General features: G+C 45.7%; 1 protein-coding gene across 1 annotated transcript in view; it reads right to left on the bottom strand.

Annotated features, from left to right (window-relative positions):
- Nucleotides 1-20785, bottom strand: part of LOC145532006 (mucin-3A-like) — an 86627-nt gene that overhangs the window by 63650 nt on the left and 2192 nt on the right. The window contains exon 2 of the mRNA XM_081556213.1: nt 2258-2531. The gene's annotated coding sequence lies outside the window, so the exon portion shown is untranslated. The remainder of the gene's footprint in view (nt 1-2257; nt 2532-20785) is intronic.

Below are 20785 nucleotides of genomic sequence, written 5' to 3'. Positions count from 1 at the left end.
TTCCTCAGAGCAGTGTGCCAAGGCTCATTAGAGGTGGATGTGGCCATGGCGGAAGTTCCTGTATTGGCAGCAGAACAGAGGAACTCAGTGGTAGGTTGGTCTGTCACCTTAACACCACATAGGTTACTCATCTCCCCATGTTCCAGATACGTGTCACAGAAGGTAGGAAGTGCCACCAGTTATTCCTCCATCAGAGCACTTTGGGGCCGGGGTCCTTCCGGGCTCTAAAGGCCAACATCTGGGGACTTCCCTGGTGATCCAGTGGCTAAGGCTCTACGCTCACAATGCAGGGGAACCAGGCTCGATCCCTGGTTGGGGAACTAGATCCCACGTGCCACAACTAAGAGTTCGCAAGCCACAACTAAAGATCCCACGTGGCGCAACGGAAAGATCACATGTGCCGCAACTAAGACCGGACGGAGCCAAATACACAAATATTTTAAAAAGTATTAATAAATGAGGGCTAAAACATCTGTCTGCTCCCCAGGGCAGCCTCCCCATGGGAAGTTGCAGTGGGGACACCCTTGATTTCTTGGCCACCTTGTCTGAGTACTGACCTCACAGTCCTGGAATGGCGGTGCTGAGCACGCAGGTTCAGCAAAGGTCCTACCTGCTCCCAGCACCTCTCCCATCCCTTCCTCCTCACACACCCACATTCCCCTTACTCTGCTCCCTCCTCCCACCTTCACCTGCTGCCCAGAGTCTTCGTCCCTTCTGGTGCTGTGCCCCACCCTCTGGCCCACCTCTGCCCCTCTCCCTGTGACCCACTGCTGTCTGGGTTGACTCTCCTCTTTGGAGAGAGAGACAGAGAACCCAGCCAAACCTGGGCTGAGGATGGGGACCCATCATGGACTTTGGGAGACAGGATTGCAAGGGAGAGCAGAAAGTTGCCAAGAGAATCCCAAAGGGGAAGATGGAGACTGAAGCTCAGACTTCACTGAGTTTGAGGGGCAAGGAGACTGGACCACATGCAGGCTGAGGGATAGGACAGAAAAGGAAACTTCCAGAAAGAGACACCTCAGCAGGCAGGCGTGAATCCTGGGAGACCTTAATGTGTAGCTGTGAGTGTTAATAACAAATATAGATATGTTTTTGAGACTTCCCCGGTGGTCCAGTGACCTGAGACTGCACGCTTCCAGGGCAGGGGGCTGGGTTTGATCCCTGGTCAGGGAACTAGACCCCTCAAGCTGAAACTAAGACACGGCGCAACCAAATAAATAATATTCTTTTAAAAAAGGTGCCGAAAAGATATAATTTCTATTACCTATTCTATCTTGATTAACTAGTCTACAAACATGAGCCCTTCTCTCTACAGATACAGTATCTGCAACCCCATTTTACAGGTTACCACTCTCACCAGAGTGAGGCTCAAAGATCTCATGATGCTGAGGGTGACCAGCAGACACTGCAGTTACAAGCAGGAAACACCCAGACCTCCTGCCCTCTCGGGGTTAGCGTCCTCAGCCAGACTCAGCACATCTTGGGAGCCATCAGGATCTCCCCCCAAGGCAGGATCACCCTGCCAAGGATAGCTGTGTCCAGAAACGTGGGCTGGGTCGGGGTGGGAGAGTCAGGGGCAGAGCTGGAGGAGGGGCCCCCATGACCAAAAGTGGAGATGCCCCAGAGAAAGGAAGGGTTTCCAGGGCAGACGCAGGGCCCTCAGGAGGGCTGAATGGACGGAAGTAAAGGGAGGGAGGGGGCTTCCCCAGAGACTCAGTGGTAAAGACTCTGCCTGCAATGCAGGAGACGCAGGAGGCGTGGGTTCAATGCCTGCGTTGGGAAGATCCCCTGGAGAAGGAAATGGCAACCCACTCCTGTATTCTTGCCTGGGAAATCCCACGGACAGAGGAGCCCGACAGGCTACAGTCCATGGGGTCACAGAGGCAGACAACACTGAAGCGACTGAGCAGGCACGCACAAGGGAGAGAGAAGCATCAGAGCTGGGGGAGCAGGAGCAACAGGACGAGGGGGCTCCGAAAGCTGAGTCCAGGTGGGAAGAGCACTCTCCAGAAAGAGGGTATCCCATCCAACTGATGCACGCCGACCCCTGCAAACGTCCTCGGTCCCAGGGGGCAGAGCAGCACCCCTGGGACCCAGCTTCCCTCCCTCCCCCTGCCTTGGTTCTGCCCGCACAGAGAGCTCTGAGGGACCCCTCCTCCAGCGCCTTAGACCTCAGAGTCCCCCCCACTACACACACATGCCCTGCCCTGGGACATCAGGATGGTCTCCGCAGCCCTCCCCCACCGCGCCTCCTCACCTGTGGACCCCAGGAAGGCTCTGAGCATCCAGAGGAGACGCAGCACCCTGAGCAGCTGCATGGGTCCGGAGGCGCCGTGGAGGCTGGGAGCAGGGCCAGTGCCAGCACGGGGGACTGCAGCGAGGAGGCAGCACGTGTGCACAGCAGCACCAGATGAAGTTATCTGCCCTGCTGGGCGTGGGGGCTGAGCATAGCTTCACCTTTGCAGGGCTCCACCTTCCCCCTCTCCCCCCTCCTCCGTGTATCTGATGTTGCTGCAGGGAGGGTGTACTACCTAGAAGATAAGAAAAGCCCAGGGGGTGTCAACCGGGAAGAGCTGCTGGTGGCCCAACGCCAGGATGCCTGGCCCACTCAGAGCAGCTCCTAGGACACTTCCCTTCCCTACCCTTGCCCTGCCCTCCACCAAGAACTAGCAAAACTGGACAGAGAACTCACTTGGCTAGGACCGTGGACTCTGGGGCCTCTCCTTAGTTTCACTCCCATTGGTTTAGATGGTAAAGTGTCTGCCTGCAATGTGGGAGACCTGGGTTTGATCCCTGGGTCAGGAAGATCCCCTGGAGACGGAAATGGCAACCCACTTGCCTGGAAAATCCCATGGATGGAGGAGCCTGGTAGGCTACAGTCCATGGGGTCACAGAGTCGGACACGACTGAGCGACTTCACGTTCACTTTTCACTTTCTTGCCCTCGGGGGAGAGGAAAATGTGTTCTTCTTCACTCCCTCTGCCCCTCACTCTTTCCCCTCTCCATCTTGCCCTTAGCATGACTCAGGGCTATGACCCCACCACTTGAGCTGGGGAACAGTGCAGAATTTCATCAGAAGTCATTTTAATATCTGAGGACTTGGTCCAGGTCTCAGAAAAGGAAACGCAAATGGCTAGTGGAAACAATCAAATAAAACGACCACTTTTGACCTAGCAGATTAGCAAGTACTAGGAACTTTGATTCTATCCAGTGTTGGGCAAAGTGGGAAGAATAAACACTTTTACCTGGCTGGCAGGAGTACAAGTGGGTTGGGCTGCTTTAAAAAGGCAATTTGGTGGCATCTATTAAAATTTTAAATGCACGTTCAAGGACCCAGTAATTCCAACTTTCCATCTCTGTGTTCAAGAAACACTTTAAGGAGGCATTCATGAGAGTGTTTATTGCCATCCAGTTTATTGCACTTCCAGTAGAAATTGGAAACAACCCAAATAGCCCTCCATAGGAAACTAGAAGGACTATGGACAAGTCATAACATAGACTACCATGTTCAACCATGTTCAAATCAAAAATAATGGTACTGTCATGGCAAAGCTCTAAGAATGGTTTATGCAGTGAATCCAGTATACAGTTTTGTTAAAACACACACATATATGTTTCCTATGAATACATACACACATGTATACACATACATATGCATAAGTGCATTCAAACTTTGGAAAGAGACTCACTTACTCCAATAACAGAGGTAAGGTTAGCTCAAAGAAACATAAAGGAACTAATGTTGGGAATGATTGTCAGGCAACTCTGGCCCTATCTGTAGTTTTTACTTGGACAAGCGTTGTCTCCTTGACCAGACTCTAGCCTGGCCCCCCTGAGTCTCCTTCCCTGCTAAGCCTCAACCTTGAACTATAAAGGCTTGTACAGACACTAACATAGTTTCTAACCACTCAAGGTCCCTAGGATGACCCCAGCCTTCCTTAAATGTGCTGATCTAAGAAAACTCAAGGCTGTCAGAAGAACTTACTAATTGTTCTAGCCAACAGCTGAGGATAGTGCTCCTGTCACCTGGCCTTTGTGAAGGATAGGAGCCTAAATTTATAAGAACGAAGAAGAATGCATTGCTCATGCACACGTGCTCAGTCGCTTCCGTCATGTCCGACTCTGTGAGACCCTATGAACTGTAACCTGCCAGGCTCCTCTGTCCATGGGATTCTCCAAGGCAAGAATACTGGAGTGGGTTGCCATTTCCTACTTCAGGGGATCTTCCCGACTCAGAGATCGAACCCCATTCTCTTGTGTCTCCTGCTTTGGCAGGTGGAGTCTTTACCGCTGAGCCACCTGGGAAGCCAGGTAGCAAATCAAGATGAGTTTCACATGGACTACTCACCCCTTTGGGGAATTTTTCACTTTCCCAACACTGCTGAGCCCTTGCTTGCTCTCTTGCCTACACCTTCACTCTCCCTTTAAAACATCACGCACACGTGCTAAGTCACTTCAGTCACATCCAACTCTTTGTGACCCTATGGACTGTAGCCCACCAAGCTCACCTGTGCATGAGATTCTCCAGGCAAGAATACTGAAATGAGTTGCTATGCCCTCCTCCAGGGGATCTTCCTGATCCAGGGTTCGAACCCATGTCTCATATGTCTCCTGCATTGGCAGGCGGGTTCTTTACCACTAGCGTCACCTGGGAAACCCTTTAAAGTATCACTTCTGTGCAAATCTAGTGGAATTCAGTTTATGCTAGACTCTTTCCTATTGAAATAGTATATTACTGATTAAGATCTGTCCTTACCACTTTAATGTCTGGCTTTGTTTATCTTTGACAACTTGGAAAATATATTATGTTTTTAAAGGTAATTAAAAAATACTTTAGAGGAACTTTCTGGGAAGGCTGTGGGCTAGGACACACCAGGGCTTCATCTTCCCAGCTAGACAACAACTGCATTAGCAGAATCTGTCTGATCTAACTATTTTGGAATTTTAGAGTCTGTTGAAGGCTTGAAACTTGCAGGGGAAGACCTGGATGGTAAATTGCAAATTTTGGTCAATTTTAGTTCTTAGCACAGTAGCAGGTACCCATTCAACACCTCCAGCCACATGGCAGGCAGCTATGCCTGTGTTCCTGGCGTTGCTCACACACAGCTTGTGGGAGCTAGGGTAGGCAAAAAGGACCATGTACTCCAAATGTCAAGGATCTGTGCTCTGATCCACTGATTGCTGCTGATCACATAAGTTCAGGAAAAGAGGTAGATGGCCATAGTTGTTGCACTTCTCCTGCATTCTTACAAGCCCCTCCCTCTCCACCTGAAACGACTTCTGGGTGATTCAAAGGGCCAACAGCCCTCCCCCCTTCATTTTTTGTCTTTTCTCCTTTTGAGAGTCAGATATTAAAGACTAGGACGTTCAAAACAACTGCATATATGGGGAAGATTTGAAAGTGGCCATGCATGCCCAGGGGAAGTATTAAAAAGACTTGACAAGATTTTAATTTATATATTATGCTGAGATCCTTGGCACAGAGACAGAGCACAATAATCAAAAAATAATAACAAAATAATAAAACGAAAATAATAAAAGAAAACAGCAGACCCTAGGGAAGGAGGAGAATCTGATTTCCAGAGTTGCCACACTATTAGATTCAAATATTTATTGTTCAACAAGAAACAAAACATTAGCAAACCAAAGCTGTGGTACATATACACAATGGAATATTACTCAGCCATTAAAAAAATACATTTGAATCGGTTCTACTGAGATGGATGAAACTGGAGCCCATTATACAGAGTGAAGTAAGCCAGAAAGAAAAACAACAATACAGTATACTAATGCATATATATGGAATTTGAAAGATGGTAACGATAACCCTATATGCGAGACAGAATAAGAGACACAGATGCATAGAACAATTTTATGGACTCTGAGGGAGAAGGTGAGGGTGGGACGTTCTGGGAGAATAGCATTGAAACATGTATATTATCATATGTGAAACAGAACACATTCCTTGTTCGATGCATGAGACAAGGGCTCAGGGCCGGGGCAATGGGATGACCCAGAGGGATGGGATGGGGAGGGAGGTGGGTGGGGGGTCCAGGAAGGGGAACACATGTAAACCCATGGCTGATTCATGTCAATGTATGGCAAAAACTAGTACAATATTGTAAAGTAATTAGCCCCCAACTAAAATAAATAAATTTATAAAAAAAAAAAAAAGACTTCCGGATAAATGTTATCCACATTTGATAAGTGAGGAAGGCAATTAGCAGGTTAAAATTGTTAAGTAACTGGACCAAAGTCTGGGGAGCTCTGATTTTAGACTCCATCTTCTTTCTTGCTGCCTTGTGGACACAGAGGCAGAGTGCTCTCTGACTCACACCTCCCCCATTTATTAGTCTGACCTTTGGAAATTGGCTTGACCCCTCTATCCCTCAATTTTAGCATCTGTCAAGAGGGGATAAAAATAAAGGTGCTTGCTTACCCGAACTCAAGTGTCTGTGAGTGAAATATCGTCAAAAACAAAAAAAAATGGATTATATACCATGATCAAGTGGGATTTATTCCAGGGATGCAAGAATGAGGCCATATCTGCAAAACAATCAACATGATACACCACATTAACAAAGTGAAAGATGAAAATCATATGATCATATCAGATGCAGAAAAAGCACTTGACAAAATTCAACAACTTAAGATTGTTTAAAAACCTCTCAATAAAATGGGTATGAAAGTAACATACCTCAGCATAATAAAGGCCTTCTAATGACACATCCACAGCAAACATCATACTCAATGGTGAAAAACTGAAAGCTACCTCTTTAAGATCAGGAACAAAACAAAGATGCCCACTCTTGCTCCTCTTATTCAACATAGTATTGGAAATCCTAGGCAAAGCAGTTAGGCAAGAAAAAGAAAAGACTCCATATTGGAAGAGAAGAAATAAAACTTTCACTACTTGCAAGTGACATGATTTTATGTATAGAAAACCCTAAAGACTCCACCAAAAAACTATTTGAAAAAATAAATGAATACAGTTAAGTGCAGGGAATGAAACCAATATACAAAAACACGTTGCATTTCTATATTCTAACAACAAACTAACTGAAAAATTAAGGAAACAAACAACAAACTAACTGAAAAATTAAGGAAACAATCTCATTTATAATCATAACAAAAGAGTAAAATACCTAGGAATAAATTTAACTAAGTGAAAGACCTGCACAAGGAAAACTGTAAAACATTGCTGACAGAAATCGAAGAAGACACAGAGAAACGGAAAGATATTCTGTGCTCATGCCCCATACAGCCATCCCCAAGTTCCCTTCAGTTGACCCCAGTGTGCCATACGCATATTCATTTTTTAAAGGTATTCTGTACTTATGGATTAGAAGAATCCACACTGTTAAAATGTTCATACTACCTAAAGCAATCTACAGATTCAGTGTAATCCCTACCAAAACCCCAACAATATTTTTCATAGAAATAGAACCAAATGTTCTAAAATGTATATGGTACTACAGAAGACTCCACCAACCTGTTCTCTGTATCAGTGAGTTGTGTTTTGGTTTTAGATTCCACATCTAAGTGAGATCATGCAGTACTTGTCATTTTCTGCCTGAGTTATTTCACTTAGCATAATGCCCTCAAGGTCCATCCACATTGTTGCAAGTGTCAGGATTTTCTTCTTTTTATGGCTAAATAATATCAGATTGTGATATTAGAACAATATATATATATACACATTTCCTTTTCCATTCATCCATGAATGGACATTTCTCTGTCTTGGCTATTGTAAATAATACTGCAGTGAATATGAAGGTGCAGGTATATTTTCAAATTAGTGGGTTATCTTCCTTGAATGACTACTCAGAAATGGGAATGCTAGATCATATGGTAATTCTACTTTTGATGTTTCCAAGGATCCTCCCTACTCTTTTCCATAGCGGTTGCACCAATTTACATTCCCACCAACAGTGCACAGGGGCTCCCTCTTTTCCACATCCTCTCCAACACTTGTTATCGCTTGTCTTTTGATAACAGCCATTCTAATGGGTGTTAAAGTGATATATCACTGTAATTTTGATTTGCATATCCCTGGTGATCAATGATGCTGAGCACATTTTCTTGTACCTGTTGGCTGTCTATGTATCTGTAGTACGTTTATGATATAGGAACGTCACAGGTAAAATGCTTTTCAGTATATTTTTTTAAACTTCTGTTTCCGTGTGAAGTTTGTTCCTTGTGAAATTTTCCCCATTAATCAATATCCCCCTTCTCTCCTCACCCCGCTTCTCTCTTCTTCCTTGTTTTATGTATGCACAGTGATTCCTAAGAAAGGAGTACCTAGCTCACCCTAGTCATGTACCCAAGATCATAAAGTGGCATTTCCAGTGGCAGCCAGTTCTGTTCTTAACTTTCGTGTTGGCAGTTTTATTTTATCACCACCGCTTTAATGTAGTTCCTATAAATCCATTATATAAGCTTTATGATTCAACGCAAACACTCTAGCCTGAGAAAAAGAAAGTGGGGGGTGGGGGGACGGGGAGGGAGTAAGAGAACAAGAGTTTGCCAGTTTCTGTTTGCAATATGACAACATTATTGCCATCATTTTCATTCTAGTGAGGACTAATACCCTAATTAATTCCAGTATGAGATTTATCCTCTTAGGAGGAATGCTCCCAGTAAGTTAGAGGAATGCATGCCACCATTTATCGATTTATGAGTTTTTTAAAAAACCTCACAGGAAGCTTGTGCACGTATTTCTAACATGACAGCTGACTTCTGAGGACTGTGTATAAGGAAGACCAAGTCAGCCTGAGGACTTCTGCAGGCTCCCCAAAACAATTTCAACTCAAGGAAATTTAATCTCACCTTTCCCCAGCATTTATTTCTTCTCTTAGTCACCTTCCTAAAGTCTGGTGTATTAGAAAGTTCTGTTAACACTAGCCTACCTGATACAGTCAGTCCAGCAACAACTATAAATATGGAGGGCACTATTGCCCTACTACTTATAATGCCAATGGGCTTCCCTGGTAGCTCAGCTGGTAAAGAATCCACCTGCAATGCAGACCATGGTTCGATCCCTGGGTTGGGAAAATCCCCTGGAGAAAAGAATGGCTACCCACTCCATTCTGGCCTGGAGAATTCCATGGACTGTATAGTCCATGGGTTTGCAAAGAGTCGGACACGACTGAGCGACTTTCACTATAATGCCAACAGAATACTGAACAGTAAACACTCAACTAAAATGTAACTGAAGCTTTGGACCAAAACTGATGAAACTGAAAGACCTGTGTGTGTTGAGTATCCCAGACCATAATCTGTCACTCAGTTTTTACTTCCTATTAGTTACAGTCTTGTTGCTTCGAAGCTCTTGGGGTTTTTTGTTTGTTTGCCTTTGTATTCTGGTTGGAAACATTGCTTTTGTAAAACTACACATTTTATAAATACAAATTTGCTCTTAATAGTGAAAGTTACTCAGTCATGTCCAACTCTTTGTGACCCCATGGACTATACACTCCATGGAATTTGCTCTTGGGATTTGGTTTTTTGTTTGTTTGTTTAAAAAATTAATGCACAAGTCATCTTATGGCTTTGATGAACCTCAGTTCTTGCTGAGTTTGGGGTTTGTTTTTTTTCAATTCTGATATCTAGACCAACTTCCAACTCAAACCACATTAAGAAACCCTTTTGCTTCCAAGTCTTAGGAATGTTTCAGAAGTTAAAACTGTTTTTTCCATGTCGGTGATCTTAAAAACTATCCTTTTTGTTGTTTAGTCACTAAGTCATGTCTGACTCTTTTGAGACCCCATGGGCTGTAGCCCACCAGGCTCCTCTGTCCATGGGGTTTCCCAGGCAAGAATACTGGAGTGGGTTGCCATTTCTTTCTTCAAAGAATCTCCCCCACCCAGCAATCAAACCCCATCTCCTGCACTAGCAGGCAGATTCTTTACCACTGAGCCACCAGGAAAACCTTAAAAAAAAAAAAAAAAACTATCAGAAGTTTTTATTCTAATAGTTCTATTCTCTAACTGCAGTCTGAAGTAGCTATAGCATCTAGCCTTGGTGAACTGGTTCAAGTGTGCATTTTATTCAAAAGTAAAATTTAAGATAAAATATATACTAAACACATAGATATCTAGAAACTTGGCTTGTGGTACACAACGATGGATTACTCAGTAACTGTTATAGGTAGCTTTTGGGTCACACTTTTCATCTCTGGGTAGTGCTTTTACAATTCATTCCACTTTTATGACGTGAATGAATCCCATATTTTAAAAAATATTACCAGGTCCAGTACCATTCTTACACTTTAAACTACAGGAAATTTCATTTAATGGGTTTAAAATAAAACATTGTTGATTGGACTGTTAAAAACAAACTGCTATTCCTCAAGTTTACATGGAACATTCATTCACCAAGATAGACCACATTCTCAGCCATAAAACACACCTGAACATATTTAAAATAGAAATCATACAATGTCTGCTCTCAGACCACAGTGGAATTAAACTGGAAATCACTAATAGAAAGATAACTAGAAAAACATCATACTACATGGAGATTAAACAACCCACTTCTAAATAACACGAGTCAAAGAAGAAATCTCAGGAGAAATTTAAAAATATTTTGAACTAAATGAAAATGGAAATATGATTTATCAAAATTTGTGGGACACAGTGAAAGTAGTGCTTTAGAAGGAAATGTATAGCATTGAATGCATGTATTAGAAAAGAAGATCTAAACTTAATCATCTAAGTTTCCACCTTAAGAGTTCAGAAAAAGAAGAGCAAGTTAAATCCAAAGCAAGCTGAAGAAAAGAATAAGAATTAGAGCAGAAGTCAATGTAACTGAACACAGGAAATCAGGAGAAAAAAATCAACTAAGCAAAAGCTGGTTCTTTGAAAAGATCAAAAAGTCAATAAGCCTCTAGCCAGGCTAACTAAGAAAAAGAGAGGGACTTCCCTGGTGGTCCAGTGACTAAGACTTCACACTCCCAATACAGGGGGCCCAGGTTCAATCCCTGGTCGGGAAACTAGATCCTATATGCCACAACTAACACCCAGCACAGCCAAATAAATAAATAAAAATAGTTTTAAGAGAAAAAGAGAAAGGGCACAAATTACTAATATCAGAAATGAAAGAGGGGACATCACTACAGATCCCCTGGACATTAAAAAGATAATAAAGGAATACTAAGAATAACTCTATGCCCACAAATTTGATAACACAGATAAAATGGCTGCTGCTGCTGCTAAGTCGCTTCAGTCATGTCCAACTCTGTGCAACCCCATAGACGGCAGCCCAACAGGCTCCTCTGTCTCTGGGATTCTCCAGGCAAGAATATTGGAGGGGGTTGCCATTTCCTTCTCCAATGCATGCATGCATGCTAAGTTGCTTCATTCATGTCCAACTCTGTGCGACCCCATAGACCGCAGCCCTCCAGGCTCCTCTGTCCACAGGATTCTCTAGGCAAGAGTACTGGAGTGGGTTGCTATTTCCTTCTCCCCAGATGAAATGGACTGGTTTCCTTTTTGGTTTAAAAACTAAACGCCATACATGCGGGGCAAGGAGAGACTGAAAGAGTGACCACTGCAGTGCCCAGGTGGGATTGCATACTGTCAAGGATGTTGGGTTACTCTTGAGATACAGTGACTTGGTTAGTGCAGTAACAGCGTGTCCTGTGAGTTCTAAACAACACCCAAGGCAACCAAGAGTCTGGGGCCATCCACTAGGGTTCCAGCTGGTGAGGAATTGATCAACCAGTGCCCTATGAGCTGGGATGTGGAGAAAAAAAAGATGGCCTCAGACCCTTGCAGGCAAACCCAAATGTCCTTTTGTTACTGAAATGTATGCGTGGGGGGTTGGCTGCTCGCCACTCAAAAGCCAGTAAACAAGCCAGGTTGATGAAAAGGAAAGTTTGCTTTATTTCAGATGCCGGCAACTAGTGGGGGGGGGGTGATGGACATCTGCCCAAAGGCTGACTCTCCCCACCCCCGACAAGCAGGGAGTGAGAGCTTTTATAGATGGGGGGGGGGCAAGTGGCGGGAGGGGTCCATGCAAAAACAGCACAGTCATCTCTAATAGTCACTTTCAAATCGGTCATCAGTGGTCTGACTAGCATCACCTTGGTTGTTTTAGGTACGGTTAATCTTTAGTTCCAAGGTGTACCTGTTCAAATTTCTTTGCAGTCAATTCTCAGAACTGTGGCAGCTCAAGTCCTGGGTACAGTCTTGTCATCGTGTAGTTAACTTTTCCACCTCGTATTTTGGTATCTACGACAGCTCACAGGATATGGCTCAGAATATTACCTATAGCCCTTGAGAAAGAACTAAGGGTCCTTGACTATGCTTAGTGACTACATTATTATTATTTAGTCTCCTTAGACTGTTTTCCTTTGTTTCAGCATTTTTCACTTCTCTGATTAAACTTATTTTTTGACTAAAGTTTTCCACCGGCAAAAGGCAGGCAGAAGACATGGCAAGGACCGTAGAGTCCTGCTCCGTTTCACTTTCCCACCACACACCCTGACCCCAACAAGTGCCCACTCATGAATCATCCGCCTCTTGGCTTCCCATTGTCCAAACCATAGGGTTAATCTCTTTAGAACAGCCCAGCTCAAAGAGCTAACAACCAGGGTTCATGAGCCGTCACCAGCCAGACCACTATGAGGTCAGCCCGTTGGCGGCTGTGGTTTGCTCCCTTCTGAGAGCTCCACCTGGAGAAGCACGTGTACGCTTCTAGGAGCTGTGACTCTGTGGGAGTGTATGGGGTTTCTGTCCCCTTCCAGAGCTGGGACCAAAATCCTAGGGGACTCCTCCCCTTCTGCTGTCTGTGCCACAGTGTCTGAGCCATACCTTCCAGAGACACAGACCCATCTAATACAGACGGCAGCCCTGCTGGAGAGATACCCTGAGCTATTTCACTGGTATTTTGCCTTCTCAAAAGTGGTTCTCTGCTCTGATCCCCAGTTCCATATGTACCTTTCTTTACCTGGCAGCACAAGGAGGGACGAGCCTACCAGCTCCCAGTTGCTATTTTCCTTCAGCTCTGGTTTGATAAACCTAGAGGCAGAATTCACTGATGGAGGTGGCAGAGTCTGACCTTGCAGGATGCCAAAGGATATGTTATTTGTATTGTGTGTTGTGTCGCTCAGTCGTGTCTGACTGTTTGAGACCCCATGGGCTGCAGCCCACCAGGCTCCTCTGTCCATGGGGATTCTCCAGGCAAGAATACTGGAGTGGGTTGCTACGCTCTCCTCCAGGTGATCTTCCCAACCCTGGGATCGAACCCAGGTCTCCTGCATTGCAGGGGGATTCTTTACCGTCTGAGCCACCAGGGAAGCCCAAGAATACTGGAGTGGGTAGCCTATCCCTTCTCCAGGGGATCTTCCCGACCCAGGAATGGAACCAGGGTCTCCTGCATTGCAGGCGGATTCTTTACCGGCTGAGCTACCATGTTCTTTGTATTAGGAGAAAAGAACAAGACTGTACCCCTGAAGGCTCTGCTGGAGTAGGTGGGGCCTCAGGGATGCTGGGGGCAGAGGGCGCAGGTCTGATCTGTTGTTCAGGTTTTGTTTTTTATTTAGCTGTGCCAGGTCTCAGTTGGGGCACACAGATCTTTAGTTGTGGCATGTGGGATCTAGTTTCCTGAACCCAGACCTTTTGCACTGGGAACATGGAGTCTTAGCCACTGGACCATCAGGGAAGTTCCTGTTGTTTGAGTTTTAAGACTTTCCACAGGTTGACCCACTCAACAATGTGTTTTGGTCCAGCTGTTCAGGTGGGTCCCCGCAGCCATGAGGTCAAACCACATGTGCTTCCAGGTCATTTTCTCCTGACCCTTTAGAGCCCATTAGGATAGCCCCTTTGGCTTTCTGAGCCCCTTCTCCGTCTCTGGTCTTTCCCACAGCCTGCACCCATTCCTGGGATTTGTCAGTTTCCCCCAGATCAGCAATGGGTTGCCCAACATCATAAATATCATGAGTCACAACTGGGCTCAGCATGGCTAACTCTTCCCACACCAGGTAGTGAGGGCGGATGGGAGCATCTTAGCTCTCATTCCTGCAGTGAAGGTGGCCCAATCAGGGCCTTTGAAGACAGGGGCAATGCACAACTAAGACCCAGTGCAGCCAAATAAATAATGGATGTCCCAGGTGGTCCAGTGGTTAAGACTCCATATTCCCAATGCAGGGGGCCTGGGTTCACTCCCTGGTCAGGGGACTGGACCCCCACATGCTGCAACTGAAGATCAGGCATATTGCAACTAATACCTGGTACAGACAAATAAATAATTTTAAAAGGGTGGGGGCACATAAACCGCCTGCCTCATTCCCAACTTCCTATGAATTTGTTGCACCTCCTCTATAGATTTCCAGAGTCCCATATGCCCAGGAAGGTCCCTGTCATTGAGCAAGCCTCCCTGCCAGATAGAATAATCCAACCTCTAAGGGAGTGAGGACCTTGAACCTCCCGCAGGCTTGTCAGAGGCTAGAGTGTCTGGTGCTGTACATTTTCTCTGCCTCCTGCCGGGTCAGGGAAACCATCACCTCTCATATCCCATGGCTGCACCAACCATGCCTGCTAACTTTCCCTGGCCTTTAGCTGAAATTTGGCACCTATATCCAAAGCTCAGCAGGTGTGTATTCTGTCACCACGAACATTTCCTGGATACATGTCATTTAAAACTAATTAACAAGTACTAAACTTATAAACCTACTTAACAGTTCAAAGGAAAATGTTAAAACAGGTAAGAAGATAAACAATAAGGTCCACTGTAAGGCACAGGGAACTATATTCAGTATCTTGTAATAGCATATAATGAAAAAGAATGTGAAAATATGTGTATATATATATATAACTGAATCACTTTGCTGTACACCAGAATCTAACACAACACTGTAAAACCACTATACTAAAAAAACTAAAAAATTATAGGATAAAAAGATAATAAATAGAAACAAAGGAAGGGCGGGAAGGCAGAAGAAGAAAAGTATCAAGATATTGATCTCATTATTGCTCATAGTAAGGAATTAATTCCTAAAGAAACAGAATTACAGCTATAAGTTACATATTCTATAACACTAACCATTGTTAAATAACTTAATATTCCAAATTATCAGAAGAAACATATACAATATAAAGCAGAGTCCAAACAATGAAAGTGTTTTAAGGTATAAAAAATAGAGGAGAAAATGTAAGAAACAAAAAGCTGTCATATAAATAAAAGAAGATGAATTAAGTTCACCTATATTTCGGAAAGACTTTAACATTGGCACGCAAAGAAAAACCCAACTCTGCTGTATATAAAAGATACATCTCAAAGTGATTCAGAAACTTTTTTGAATATTTTAATTTTATTGGAGTACAGTTGATTTACAATGTTGTGTTAGTTTCAAGTGTACGGCAAAGTGATTCAGTTACGTATATACATATGCTCGCTGTTTTTAAATTCTTTTCTCAATTCAGAAACTTTTGATGGCCAAAAGTTTCCTAGGCAAATGCAGATGAGAAAGTGAAGGTCATAATATTATTCTCGTTTATTATAATCCTTTTATTCCTTACTTCCTTTCTATAAATCTTTTTTCCTTTGGAATATCTGCCAGGGCATCCAAGGCTAAGAGTTTTGACAGTCTGTGTGCTAGCAGTTAGAGCACAATGTTTTGAAAACAGCAAAGATCCAGTCTGTGGATTCACAGACACAGTTGCAATACAAAGGAAAAGAGGAAGAATCTAAGAACCAATGAGTATCCTGGTTACAACACTTACATTAAAATTACAGTGAGAGGGGCTGCAGGTTCAATCCCTGATGGGGGACTAGGATGCCACATGGCACATGGCGAAAAAACAAAACAAAGACCTCCCTCCAGCACTCTTTGTGTCACAACCTCTTCCCGCCCCTAGCTTCTGAAAACTACTAATCTGTCCGCTATTCCTGCAGCTTTGTCTTTGTGAGAAGTCATATAAATGAAGCACTTGAGATTGGCTTCTTTCACTCAGCATAATGCATTTGAGAGTCATCCAAGTTATTGGTATATCAATCCAGGCTTCCCAGGTGGCACTAGTGGTAAGGAATACACCTGCCAATGCAGGAGATGCAAGAGACATGGGTTCGATCCCTGGGTTGGGAAGATCCCCTGGAGTAGGAAATGGCAACTCCAATATTCTTGCCTGGGAAATCCCATGGACAGAGGAGCCTGGCAGGCTACCGTCTCTGGGGTCGCAAAGAGTCAGATATGACTGACTGAGCACAATAGTTCTTTCATTTTATTGCAGACTTATTCTGTGGCATGGCTATACCACAGTTTATTTATTCATTCACTGCTAGATGAACATTTGGATCGTTTCCAATGTGTGGCACTTCTATGAGAACAGAAAATTTCACTTTTCTAGTGCCAACACCCAGGAGAGGGATCGATGGGTCATATGGTAAGTCACAGAAGAGGAGACTGGCTCCAAAGCATGCCAACTCCATCACAGGCCAGAGTTCCCATCCAAAACCCAGGGCCTCCTCTTACCAGTTGATGAAAGAAAGCAAACGCTTAACCTCTCTATGTGTCAATTTCAGTTTCCTGTCTGTTATCTTGTAAGGATTACAGGGTGTATCCCTTTGGGATGTTGTGAGCAAGAATTAAATACGATGATGCTTTGCCAAGCAGTCAGGCCAGTGGGTAGCAAACAAGTCCCCAGTAAATGCTGATGTGGAAGTAATGCTGAGTTTGGGCTACTCACCAATCCCACTCGGGTGTCCCCAATGTTGTGGATGTTCAACTTGGGACTCCAGCTGTCCAAAGGACCACTGGCCATGCGGCTAACTCTTCAGTCAGCCCGACAGGCCCTGCTGTCCTCTGCAGCACTCCTGGGTCCAATGCTCAGTGTCCATGGACCACAGCCAGGTTCATTCAAGGAACGTTTGCTGATACCTGCAGGGCAGCCAGGAGCAGCTGGGAACACTTACAGGAGCTCCCTGGGTGTCAGACATAGATGGTACCTCATTCAACCTCACCAGCTGTTCCCAAGGAGTCAGCCAAGATGTGTTGCTAACATTTAAACCAAAGCCATCATCAGGGTTGGCTGGAGCCTGTTTGAAACTAGGACCTGAGAAGGCAACAGGTCAGTGCTCCAGGATCCATCAGATGGGTGCTGAGTCACACTCCTAGATCCTGAGTTCCTTCAGGATTCTGACACAGAGCAGATAAATGATAACCTGGGGCTAAATGCATTCACTGTGAATTAAATTACACATTTCACTTCTTTCGGAACCTGTATGTTTCTGGATAGAAATCAGTACCCGAGAAGTGTACTGATGTTTATAATTAATCAATCTGGGGTACAAGATATGAAACCCCCACTCCACCCTGCCCTCAGCTAGGAAAGGAAGGAGAATAAAGGATGTTTGATGAACTGCATGGGAAATACTGTAAACTAGTTAAATATCAGGCTTCCCTGGTGGCTCAGCAGTAAAGAATCCGCCTGCCAACGCAGGAGATGCAGGTTTGATCCCTGGGTCAGGCAGATCCCCTGGAGGAGGGCATGGCAACCCGCTCCAGTATTCTTGCCTGGGAAATTCCATGGACAGAGAAGCCTGGCGGCCCACTGTCCATAGGATGGCAAAGAGTCAGACACAACTTAGCAACTAAACAAGTTAAACAGTTAACAGAAATGTGAAAATAAAATTAGACTATCCAGAGACTGACTAAAAGTGTGAAATGCTCAAAACTACCAAAAGAGGGAAAAAGTACAAACAGGATGAATGAATGAATCCAACGAGGAATCATGAAATGATGTAACTTGGAGCAAGAATGAATTTTAGGCCAACCTTCAGATAGGGTCGCAGGGCAGGGGAGAGAGGGGAGGAAGGTCTCTTTCTTGCATAGCTCAGGATCCCAACTCTGCTGGTCAACCACCCGGCTTAATGCAGGTTGGGGCAGAGGTCACGTCAGGCGCCCTCCAGCCTGAGGTGGGGGCGTGCACCTAGAGGACGTCCTTGGCCTGAACTCGCGGCACAGCCTCGCTTTGGGCACGAGCATGGGAGTGATGGAAGGACCTGAGTGCGAGCTCAGCATCTGGAACCCCTTTGTCACCCTCATCCCCACCCCCAGCACGCTCACCAGCCTCCTCCGGGACAGGGAGCACGTCACCGAGTCCCTCAGTTCATTGCTACCAGCAGCTGTGGCAGCAGCACCCCAGCCTCCGCCAGATCCTTGCCCAACGCCCAAGAACCAATACATATCCCTGGAGAAGCAACCAGGTTTAGCAGAGGTCCCAAGTCACAGAAATTGCAGGGCGGGGATGTTCATGAAAGAAGTGGGATGGTCAGGATTCCCTAGAGGTCTAGTGGTTAGGACTTCCTGCTTTCACTGCCCTGGGCTCAGGGTTCAATCCCTGGTTAGGATCTTATATCCCGTAAGTCCTGGGGTATGGCCCAAAAAAAGGGGGTGAGGATGGGGGTATGGGGTGGGGGGATATCATCCCTGAGTTGAAATATTTTAGAAGTGTGTTTCAGTCTTGCACTGACAGAGGCGAAGGAGGCCATCGTGGGGTTTGGCAAACCTCAGTATCCCTGGTATCTGCTCCCCCTTCTTCCTTAGTATCAGGACAGCCAAATTTTAGATGAGTACACAGTCATCTAGAACAAAAACTACATCTCTGAACTTCCTGTATAGCCAGTTATGACCTTAGGATTAAGTTCTGGCAAGTGGGATATAAACTGAAGTGCTGTGTCTGTAATTCCCAAGGAATGTCCTTAAAGGGAAGAGCAATGCCCTTTTCTTCGGATCTTCCTCCTTCCTGCTGGCTGGGAATGTAGATGTGATGGCTGATGCTCCAGCAGCCATATTATACCATGCAGTGGAAGTTACATACTGAAGACAGGTAACAAAATTCTCTGTAAAGGAACCAGGTCCCTGATATCGAGAACAGCCCGCCAACCCTGAATGGCCTGCTTCTGGGTCCCTTTTATCTAAGAGAGAAATGCTACTGCTACGTCACTTCAGTCGTGTCCGACTCTGTGCGACCCCAGAGACAGCAGCCCACCAGGCTCCGTCATTCCTGGGATTCTCCAGGCAAGAACACTGGAGTGGGTTGCCATTTCCTTCTCCAATGCATCAAAGTGAGAAGTAGAAGTGAAATTGCTCAGTCATGTCTGACTCTGCGCGACCCCATGGACTGCAGCCTACTGGGCTCCTCCATCCATGGGATTTTCCAGGCAAGAGTACTGGAGTGGGTTGCCATTGCCTTCTCCAAAGAGAGAAATATATTTCCATTATATTTCATTCAAGACATTTTAGTGTGGTTTTCTGTCTCACATACCTGAACGAAATCCTAACCGATAAACAGAGGACACGAAAATCCTTTTTGTTGGCAGAGGTGAGGCAAGGACTATAATGGAAGTAGGGGTCCCCTGTGTTAGCAAATGTGGAAGACAGAGGTGCAAGGGAAGTAGAATTGGCATCACTGGTGGTAGGAGCCTGATTGATTCCTGAATAAACAGACATGGTGAAGGAAGAACTGGATCAGGACATCTCTGTAGTGGTGGTTATGCCTGTGAGTGGGATCACAGAGGACACTGGGGAGGTGACCATGTTGGACTAGGGAGGGACAGGTGTCATGGCTAGACAGGTGTGGTCCCCATGTTGACAAAGGTTGGGGAGAGGCTCAAGGTAAAAAGAGGAATTGTTCCCAGAAGTTCTATCCAATTTAAAGAACAGGCTCAAGTCCTTGTCCATCTAGCTTGGTGGCCAGAGGACTCCCTGTTAGTTCTTATATCCGTTGACTGCCCACAGCACCTCCTACTGACCTACACAGCCTGTTGATCCCAAGGAAGTCAGTCTGGCCCCACTGGGGGGGCACCTCATCCAGCATTTGTCCTCCCGTGGTCCTTTCCTCATGGATCTGCCCTGGTCACTTGTTAAAAATGCCTACTTAAGGACTCCACTTAATACCCAATGGGTCAGCCCCTCTAAGTGGCCCTGTGATTCTGACATACACTTGGGTCCAATCCACCTTTTGACAAGTTGGGACACTGAGGCCCAGAGGAGTGGGGCCCCTGCAGAAACTTCCCTGCCAGTCAGCAGAACACTGAGTGAGAACCCGGTCCAGGGCTGGCTCCAATGCCCTGTGGATCTCCCAACACCTGCACCCTTTATCCTGGCTCTCTCTGGTGGTCCGCTGCTAATTTTAAAATTCTCTGAGATGGGGACACAACCTGCATGGTCTCCTCCATCCTCACAGTCCTAGGACAGACTGCAGGCTGAGGATGCCGGGTGGCTCCTCGCACATCTCCCAGAGCAGGGGCCTCTTTCTGCAGCACCTGCTGCTCAGGCACAGGGCCTGCGAGCCCCAGACCCCACGAAGACTTGCAGATTCCTCTGACTGGACATTCAACTTCCCCCTAGCGCCTGGGGAAGCACAGTAGGGGCTCCAAGAACAGAACACCCTCCTCGGATCCCCCACCTACCCCCCTACCGGCCTGCCTGCCTGCCCTTCCTTCCATCTCCCTACCGCAGCTCTGGCCCTGCCCTCCCCACGCCTGGGGTAGGAGGAGAGAGTGATGACATAACGTTGCAACCCCTTCCCGCCCCCAACTCGAGCATCTTCAGAGGCAACTTCCCCTTCCCTATCCTACTGGCTGACCTTCCATATTCCACCCCCTCCCCCCAAAAATAAAGTTCTGACTGGCTTCAGAAAGCTCCACAACCTGCTTTGGCCTTATTGGCCATGGATTACTCCACAGGTACTGCCCCACAAGTGGGCAAGCGCAGGCAGTCCACTCTGAGAACACGCCCTTGTCTTTTCACTTTCTAAGCTATCACTAGTTCACAACCCCA

The sequence above is a fragment of the Giraffa tippelskirchi genome, chromosome 13 (assembly GCF_054371585.1).
Source record: "Giraffa tippelskirchi isolate mGirTip1 chromosome 13, T2T-mGirTip1v1.2.pri, whole genome shotgun sequence".
Classification (NCBI taxonomy): domain Eukaryota; kingdom Metazoa; phylum Chordata; class Mammalia; order Artiodactyla; family Giraffidae; genus Giraffa; species Giraffa tippelskirchi.
Note: the sequence above shows the minus strand (reverse complement) of the source record. Positions and strands in the feature narration are given on the sequence as shown.